Source organism: Ailuropoda melanoleuca, chromosome 3 (assembly GCF_002007445.2).
Source record: "Ailuropoda melanoleuca isolate Jingjing chromosome 3, ASM200744v2, whole genome shotgun sequence".
NCBI lineage: Eukaryota > Metazoa > Chordata > Mammalia > Carnivora > Ursidae > Ailuropoda > Ailuropoda melanoleuca.
The window spans coordinates 86207914-86216357 of record NC_048220.1 but is presented as its reverse complement, the minus strand read 5'-3'; the positions used below and the strand labels follow the sequence as shown (position 1 = coordinate 86216357).

General features: G+C 49.9%; 1 long non-coding RNA gene across 1 annotated transcript; it reads right to left on the bottom strand.

Moving 5' to 3' along the window:
- Nucleotides 1–281: 281 nt before the first annotated feature.
- On the bottom strand, nt 282–7087 carry LOC117801557. The gene is made up of 3 exons (XR_004624205.1): nt 6456–7087; nt 6178–6304; nt 282–374 (listed from the first exon to the last, which is right to left on the bottom strand). It is a non-coding gene; the product is annotated as an uncharacterized LOC117801557 (long non-coding RNA).
- Nucleotides 7088–8444: the final 1357 nt, after the last annotated feature.

Genomic DNA, 8444 nt, shown 5'->3' with positions numbered 1-8444 from the left:
GTGGGGCTCGATCCCATAACGCCGGGATCACGCCCTGAGCCGAAGGCAGACGCCCAACCGCTGTGCCACCCAGGTGCCCCATGACTAGATTATTGTCAAGTCATGTCAAACCCAAAGATACTTACCGGACTCTTCTGAGTAAATGGCATTGTGCTGGGTGGTGGGGTGGAGTGAGGGTAAGTCACTTGAAAATAACAATAGAACATTTGAATTGGGTCAGAGAGAAAACTCATGCATTAGGAAGGCCCATTCAAGCCGGAGGAGTCCAGGAAGGGGTGATGCAGGAGCAGGGGCTTTGTCCTGGCTGCTGTCATGGTCTCAGGGCTGGTTTGGAGGTCCCTTGCTTAGCCTCTGATGATTTGGAGAAGGGGGACCTGTAAACAAAGGGAAGGAGGTGGGGAGCCGGGCAGCCTGAATTGCCTCCCAGGCTCCCAGTCCCGTAGCCTGTGAACTTTGGAAGCTGCCTCAGTGGCAGACCCAGGCATTGATCCCATGACCTGTCAGGGAGTGTGAAAATTCTCTAAGGTCTCTCTGGCTGAGTCAGCATTATATCACCTTGCTCTGACCTGGAGCTCAGCAGGCCTGTTTCCTGATGACCAAGCCTTGACTGCCTCCTCCCTGGATCTCTTGCCCCATAGGGGATTCTTCCTGGGCGTGGGGTCCTGCCTTGACCTGGGTCTCTGCAGGTGTTGAGCCCTGGCCTGGGTCCCTCCTGCTGGCTTCTACATGCTCCGCCTTGCCCTCTGCTTATTTCTGTCTACCAGGTTCTCCCTGACGGCAGGGGCCCATTGCATCCAGACAGATCTGGCCAAGGTGGGTTCTGGGAGGGGGGGCAGTAAGCTCTTTCTGCCCTCTGCCAAATTGCCTCCGTCTCCCTGAGAACCATCTGCTTCTCCCCCAGACCTGGGGTTCAGGGAGAGGAAATGACTGTCCCAAAGTCACTCGTGGGGTCTGCAGTTTTACCTAGAAATGTTGGTGAAACATGTTGAGATCCTCGGACGGGAGGCAGCGGATAACTCTCCTTAAAGCAGCAGAGAATGACCTTCTCTTCTGGTTTTGGAAAAATTGGAAGGGAAAGGCTTAGAAATCTATATGCTCAGGCTCATAGCCCAGGCTCGACAAAAGCCCTTTTCAGGATTGAAATAACTCGGCAGCTCCCAGCTAGGCCGCGCGTTTCTGGTACAGCAGCATTTTCTCTTTGTCTGCAGACTGCTGCGCTGGTGTTTGCAGAAGGGGTTCCTGCTGGCCGACTGTGTACTCTTGCAGCCCTGCAGAATGCAGCTTCCTAGGAAACAGGGCCTCTCATCCCACCGGGCCTCCCTGTTGTTTATCTTGTCTTCAGATGAGTCACTGCTTCTTGTGACTTATTGACAGGCCTGATGTGGCCCTGCAGAGAATCCAAAAGCTGCGGGTGGCCGCCAGGCCCCTTGGAGGAGCGCCTGTCTCGTGGAGGAGAGAAATCAGGACTCGGTCTGGGGGATTCCTGAGGTCAAGTCTCGGCAACTGCTGTGGTGACCTGGGGAAGTTGCTTAACTTCTGGGCGTCTCTTTCTTTATCTGTAAAGGAGGAATAACAATTTCCATCTTTCCAGGGCACTGTGCAACTCTCTCTTTTTCGAGCACCGGTCTAGATGTGGAAGTTGAGGAAAGATTTCAGGAGCTTGGGGCTCCTGGCAAGGTTGTTGTCAAGCAGTCGCTCGGTCGGGCGGTAGGTTATTACCTCGTGTGCGCCACCCAGTGCCTTCTCTTCATCAGGCTAGCTTCTCGGGGATCCTTCTGCGGGCCTGGTTCTGGGCGCTGGGCCCTGGCCAGGGGCCCGAGATGCCATGCCTGCTCTCACGAGGTGTTTTCAGCCACCTGCCCGGGTGTGTCCTCAGGACCAATGAGCCTGCCATGCTGGGCCACCAAGCAAAACCACTCTTTACAGGACTGATGGCTGCTTGTGCTATTTCTTTTCTTTTAGATTTTAACTTTTAGCTAAGTAGTACCTATATATAGTTAAAAATTTTAAACACAAGTTCTATTGGCAGAGACTCCTTTTTCCATCGCTGGCACATGGCTTTCCAGAATAGAGATGATTTTTTTCCAGCCTTCCTTACAACGAGGAGTGACCATGGGACTTAGTTCTGGCCAGTGAAATTTACACAGAAGTGTTGTGTGGTCACGCCAGGGGAACATCCTGAAAAGACAATGGGGATGCACCCTTTTTCCATCCTGCTGGCAGGAATATGGATTTGATGGCTGGAGCTGGAGCAGTCGTGTTGAACTATAACGTGATCTTGAAACCAGAGGCCGTGTGTGTGGAATAGTAACAAGAAAAGGGAGCCAGAGTCTTTGAGAACTTTGTGGAGCTGCCCTGAGTTACTGATCTTCAGACTTTTACCTGGCACAGAAATGCATTTCTGGTTTAATGAAGGGATTTTGTTTTGTGTTTCTGTTTCCTTCTGCCAAACCCAATTCTAGCAGATCCAAATTACCTGCCCCACCCCTCCCCACCAACGACCACTTGCTGTCCTTTAGCTCTTTCTTCCAGTATTTTCCTCCAGATGTCTGGATAACCTGCCTCGCTGCTATGTCTTTATTTGATTTTAGACATTATCTATGACTCCCTACTACGAAATATTTGAATTTAGCTCTCTTTTCTCATCCCCTAACCCTCAGCTACCCTCCCATACACACTGCCCTCCTGCCTATCCAGCCAGTATGGCTTCTGGTTGAATCCATAGGTCGTGTATTTATCTATTATCACCACCAGGTAATTGCTGTTTATAGCTGAGCTCAGTCTGTACTACAGGGAGTGTGCCACGATTACATTTTCTTTTTAAATATAACTTTTTACTTTTCATGGAATTAATGATGCCTCTTTTTGATTTGTTTAGATTCCTTTCAAGACTTTATTGAGGAATAAATCACATGTAGTAAAACGTAAATACCTCAAGTGTCCGGCTTAACGACTTTCACATACGATACATCAGACCTATGACATCCCAGAAAGTTCCCTCGTGCCCCTGTCATTTAGCACCCGCCTGTCCCTGCCTCCTCCCCGCAAGAGATAACCACTATTTTGAATTTCAACTCCATAGACTCGTTTTTCCTGTTTTTAACCTTCTATCACTAGACTCATCCCGCGTGTATTCTTTTTTGACTGGCTTCTTACCCTTCTCATGTTTTAAAGATTCATCCGTGTGACTGTGTGTCTCAGTCATTCATTCCTTTTTAATGCTGAGTGGAAGTTCTTGGCTGGAAATATCACACTTTGTTTATCTGTGGACATTTGGGCTGGTTCCAGTTTTTGGCAGTTACACATAAAGCTACTCTGAATATTCTCGTACTAGTATTTTTCTGGCTCTATGTACTCATTTCTGTAGACATGTTCCTAGGAGTGGGGTTGCAGCCATAGGATGGATAGATGTTTACCTGTAGGAGTTTTCCAGAGTGGTCATAAGGCACCATTTGTGCCCCCAGGTGCAGCATATGAAAGGGCCGGTTGCTTCACCACTTTCTCAGCACTTGGGATTGTCTGTCGTTCTTAATTTGTCAATTCTTCTGGGTGGACAGTGATTCTCCTTGTGGCCTTAATTTGAATTTTCCCAATGACTAATGTTGTTGGTGTCTTTTTCATGTGCTTATTAGCTATTTGGACATCTTCTTTTGTCAAATGCCTGTTCAAGTCTTTTGCTCATTTTTGGTTTGCTTAGTTTCTTGTAACTAATTTAACCATCGCTAACTCACCCCTAAGCCCCCTGACAGTACCATGAAGTGGTCACCTGCAGTCCCCTCAGTCCCCTGCTCTGCTTCCCCTGGACCCTTCTTATGGTCATCCTGGGAAGTCCCTTCCCTTTCTCCTGTGCTAGATCTCTGCTTCCTGGATCTGATTATGTCTTTGTTCTCACTTTACTCCCTCATTCTGGTGGAGCACAGCCTCCGGGAGCTTCCTGGGGAAGAATATTTGAGAAGGAAATTTTTGGAGACTTTGCATGTTTTATAAAATATCTGGATTGTACTCCCACTTAATTGATGATCGGACTGGGTGTAGAATTACTTCCCTCAGCATGCTGAAGCCTTGCTCCTTTGTCTTCTGGCTTCTAAAACTTCAAGAAGTTTTGAGAAGTCCGGGGCCATGCTGATTCTTGATTCTTTTTATGTAACTCCTCCCCCTGTTTCTTAGAAGCTTCTGGGATTTTTCTCCTTTATTCCTAGGAGTTTAGAAATGTCACAAAAATGCACTTGTGGGGCAGTTTTTCATTCACTGTCTTGGGTCTTCCTTAGGCCTTTTCAGTCTGACAAGGCATGTCCTTCAGTACTGTTTCTTTTCTCCCTACTATTTCCTCTCTTCCCTTATTCTGGAATTCCTGCTCTTTGGATGTTAAGTCTCCGAGACCGATCTCCTTTCTTATATTTTTTCCTCCATAATTCAACTCTTCCTGAGGGATTTTCCCAAATTGATCTCCCAGTTGTTTTATTGTTTTTCTTGCTTGTATTTTAATTTCCTGGCACTCTGTTTAGGTTTTCTGAATGTGCCTCTTTATATACCCATAAGAAATGGAATGACCGTGAATGGCTTGGATGCATCCATGAGTGTAGGCAGGTAGTCTGCGGGGGCCAGGCTCATCAAGTATGTTAGTGCAACAGGTAGGGTGTAAGACAACAGGGAGTGGTAAGGACTGTGGTAAACTGAAAAGAAGACTTGGGATTGGTGGATGTTTTTTATTCTTGAAGAGAAGCTGGAAATCTGGATTTTTATGGCTTGTACTTGCTGGCTGCTAATTTGGCTTTTAAAAAAATCAACACGTGAGTCAAACCAAATACACGTACAGGCAATATTTGACCTGTAAGCCACAATTTTGTGAACCTCTAGTGTGGGTCTTCTCGTTTGAAAATTACTCTTATATTCATTCTCTTATTCATTTCTCACAATAACCCGTGGAGCCTCTTGCCCAAGGGCTGGGCTTGGGTAGGACCATGCTCAAGGACTGAGTATAGTGCCCTACTCAAAGCTGTTTTAAAAAGTGTGGGCCATGAAGTCACGGCAGGAACACGCTGCTCAGCTCTCCCTGCTGTACAGTGTGGGCAGCTCAGCCTCCACCTCTCTCTCCTTTGGGGCCCATCACAGCATCCAGGCTAAGCCACCCTCCCCCCAGGCTGCTCTCAGCAATGACTGACCACACGGGGGTAGGGGACAGAGCTGGCCATTCCTGCTCAACGCAGCCCTCCTCTAGCGGCACGCCTCGCCCTGCGGTCCCATACCCTGACTGTCACTTTCTCAGAGCATCACTGCAGTCTCACCCAGCCCTCCTTCCTCCTCCCCCTTTGCAGGTGTCAGGCCTGCACTGTGGTCTGAGGCTCTGCCTGCCGGCTCCAGCTCCAGCCTGTTCTACCTGATCCCTCCCAGCCTTTTCCCAACAAATCTCTGGCACGTTCAATTACATCTCTGCTTCCCCTACAAGACACAGCTTCTGAGGCCCCAGGCCCTGGAAACATATGTATGGAGGTTACTTCTGTCTCTGCCTGTGGGTGTCTTTGTAGAAACCCAGAGGCTGGTAGAAGACTCCCAGGACATTCATGCCCAGCAGGGAAGGGCCTTCAGAGGGCAGCTGGCCCATTTCCTCTGCAGAGCCACAGCCACTAGGAGGCCAGAGGGCCTCCCACCCTCAGTCCCCAAGTCCCCTTCCCATGCTGGTAGTTGTTTGAATGGGTCAGAGGAATGGCTTCTCTTCTTAAAGATTTTGGGATGATGTAGGGTCTCGGGGGAGGGCAGGTATTCTCTGCTGGTTTCCTATTTTCTGTATGAATGTAGGGGATATGATCAGGGCATTTTCTCCCAAGGGGCAGGGGAGGACTCGCTCCGGGACAGCTGGGGCAGTGGGCTCTGATCTGCTGATCCGCTGACCCCTCCCGGGGTCTTCCTCTGTATCCTGCTCCCTGCCAGACTGGCTTCTGCACCCTCCCAGGAAGACACCCGTGGATGGTTTCCCCAGTGACAGGAAGCCCTGTGTAAGAGGAGGCTGGCAGAGCCTTAAAACAGTGGCAGGAGTGACAGACCCTGTGAGGGGTTACAGTTCTTAGCCCATACTGAGCTGAACTCTTCCTCCCAACTTCCCCTTTTCTGGAAATATGAGTTTCCACCCAGTTCCATGCCTGGGAGGAGGCGGAACCCCCTTGTGAACCCAGCACTTACCGGATGACCCGGGGGAAGGGAGATGCAGATCTGGGCTTCTCTTCTCCTATCTCTTCTCATTATCATGCTTGTTCTCCACTGAATATTTCAAGATGAAGCTTTTGCAATCGGGGTCATCTGACCTTGGCTGTCGGAGGGGAGGGAGTGTGTCAGCCTCTGAGGAGGGTGCCTCCTTCCATCCCCTTCCCTTGCGGTGCCCCTGATGGTTTTGTGGATGTAAGAGAGCGAGGGAGGAGTCCTAGGGCACTCCAGCCCCCGGCACCGGAGCCCCAGGTCACCTTTGTCCCCGACTCCTCTGTCACAGAACTCATTCCATTGTCCGAATCAAAAGTGTGGAGAAGCTTCCGACCTGCTGGGTGGCTTTCAGCATCCCTCCTGCAGAGGTGGGCACCAGCCCCTGGGGACCACAGACCTGGCCGGCCCCAAAGACTCTCTTCATTTTCGTGGTGTTATTCTTGGTTTGGAAGCCCTAGTGAGCTCTCGAGCTTGTTGCAGATTCGTCCCACTTCATCTGAGAAGGCATTTGGACCCCATCCTGCGGCTCCATTTTGTTCCTTTGTGCCTTTCATCGTTTCGCTTTTTAAAAATACATTTCTCTTCATTTCAGCTGAGTCATTTTCCTCCTCCTCCTTCTCTTCTTCTTGACACTCCCGGGAGCCGGAAGGAGCCCTGTCCCAAATCCTTGGCTCCATGAGGCCAGATCTTTTCCAAATGTCAAACTCTTAGGAGCCTTGGCACGGAGCAGAGCGGAGTGGGCCCTGGCCCTGAATCTCTTCTCTCCCTCATCTCTGTCAGCCTCTGCTTTCCTTTCTCATTAAGGAGGTGTATGAACAGGCTTTTCTGTGGGTACCCTGCCTTGAGGTTTGCAGACAGAGCCTGGCAGGAAGGCCTCTGCTCCCTAGCATGGTCCTGCCACTGCCTGGCCGAGCCTGCCGCTCAGAGCTCCCCTTGGAGCTCATGTCTGGCAGGAGGTGCGGCTTCAGGGAGCTGGTCAGCAGCCACTGTCGCATCTAGAGAGGGGCCAGGCCTTGCTCAGGGTCCCCACCTGGTTGCTGGTTGGCCTCGGACCCTCATGCCTGGTTCAGGCAGGTTCCCACCCTGTGCGGCTACCCTGCATCCCAGTCCTGGCCATGAAAGTCATCGTAGCTGCCTTGTAGAACCACCAGGACAGGGGCGCCTGGGTGGCTCAGTTGTTAAGCATCTGCCTTCGGCTCAGGTCGTGATCTCAGGGTCCTGGGATTGGGCTGTCTGCTCAGTGGGGAGCCTGCTTCTCCCTCTCCCACTCCCACTGCTTGTGTTCCCTCTCTAGCTGTCTCTCTCTCTCTGTGCCAAATAAATAAATAAAATCTTAAAAAAAAAAAAAAAAAAGAACCACCAGGACAGTGGAAAGGTTGGGTAGCTCTTCTCATCTGTACTCTGGGCTGTAGGGGGGAGCCTTCCAAAATGAGGGAGAAATAATACCCACCGTTTACAGGACAGTTCATGGTCTTCAAAGCATTTCCTATGTATTGTGACTCTTGCACATTTCGGCTATTTTATCCTCACCCACCCCTGTGAGGGAGGCAGGGGAGCTGTTAGTTTCCTTATTTTGTGGCTGAAGAAAGTTTAACTGATTTACCAAAATCTTGGTCCTGATTTATTTTTTCTGCTGTTATTATAGAGAGAGAGAGAGAGAGAGAGATTTACCTAGTGCAAGACAAGGAAGATCCACATTCCTGTCTAGACTCCTGATTCCAAAATTACAGGATCCTCAGGGATGTTCAATTTTGATGCCATGTGGATGCCCCTTACAAGGACAGAAGGTCATATTTACTTGAGAAGTGAGTTGAAATTTATCCGATTTGACAACTTGGCACTCTTTTAGACATTCACTCATTCATTCAGTAATTCATTCGCTCTGTGCAATGGCTGGCTGCTGGGCAAACATGAAACTGTGTACAAGTGATGTGGTCTCTTCTCTCACGGCATTCAGGTCCTGTGGTTGTTATGATACCAAGGATGAAATAAAAATCCTAGTTTGGAGTTGAAGAATGTGTGCAGCATTCTCTAAGTTCTCTTAGGGCAGCCCGTCAGTGTCTGTCACCCTGAGGGAGCCATGCTTTGAGAAGTCTTGGGGGACGAGGGGCCACATGGAAAGACAAGAGAGAGAGGCCAGGAGCCACGGAGTCACCATTCTGAAGGGGCCACAAGGGAAGGGGACCCATCAGCCCTGGTGGCCCCAGCGGATGCCGTGTGGATAAGAAACCGACCACCTAACTGAGCCCTTT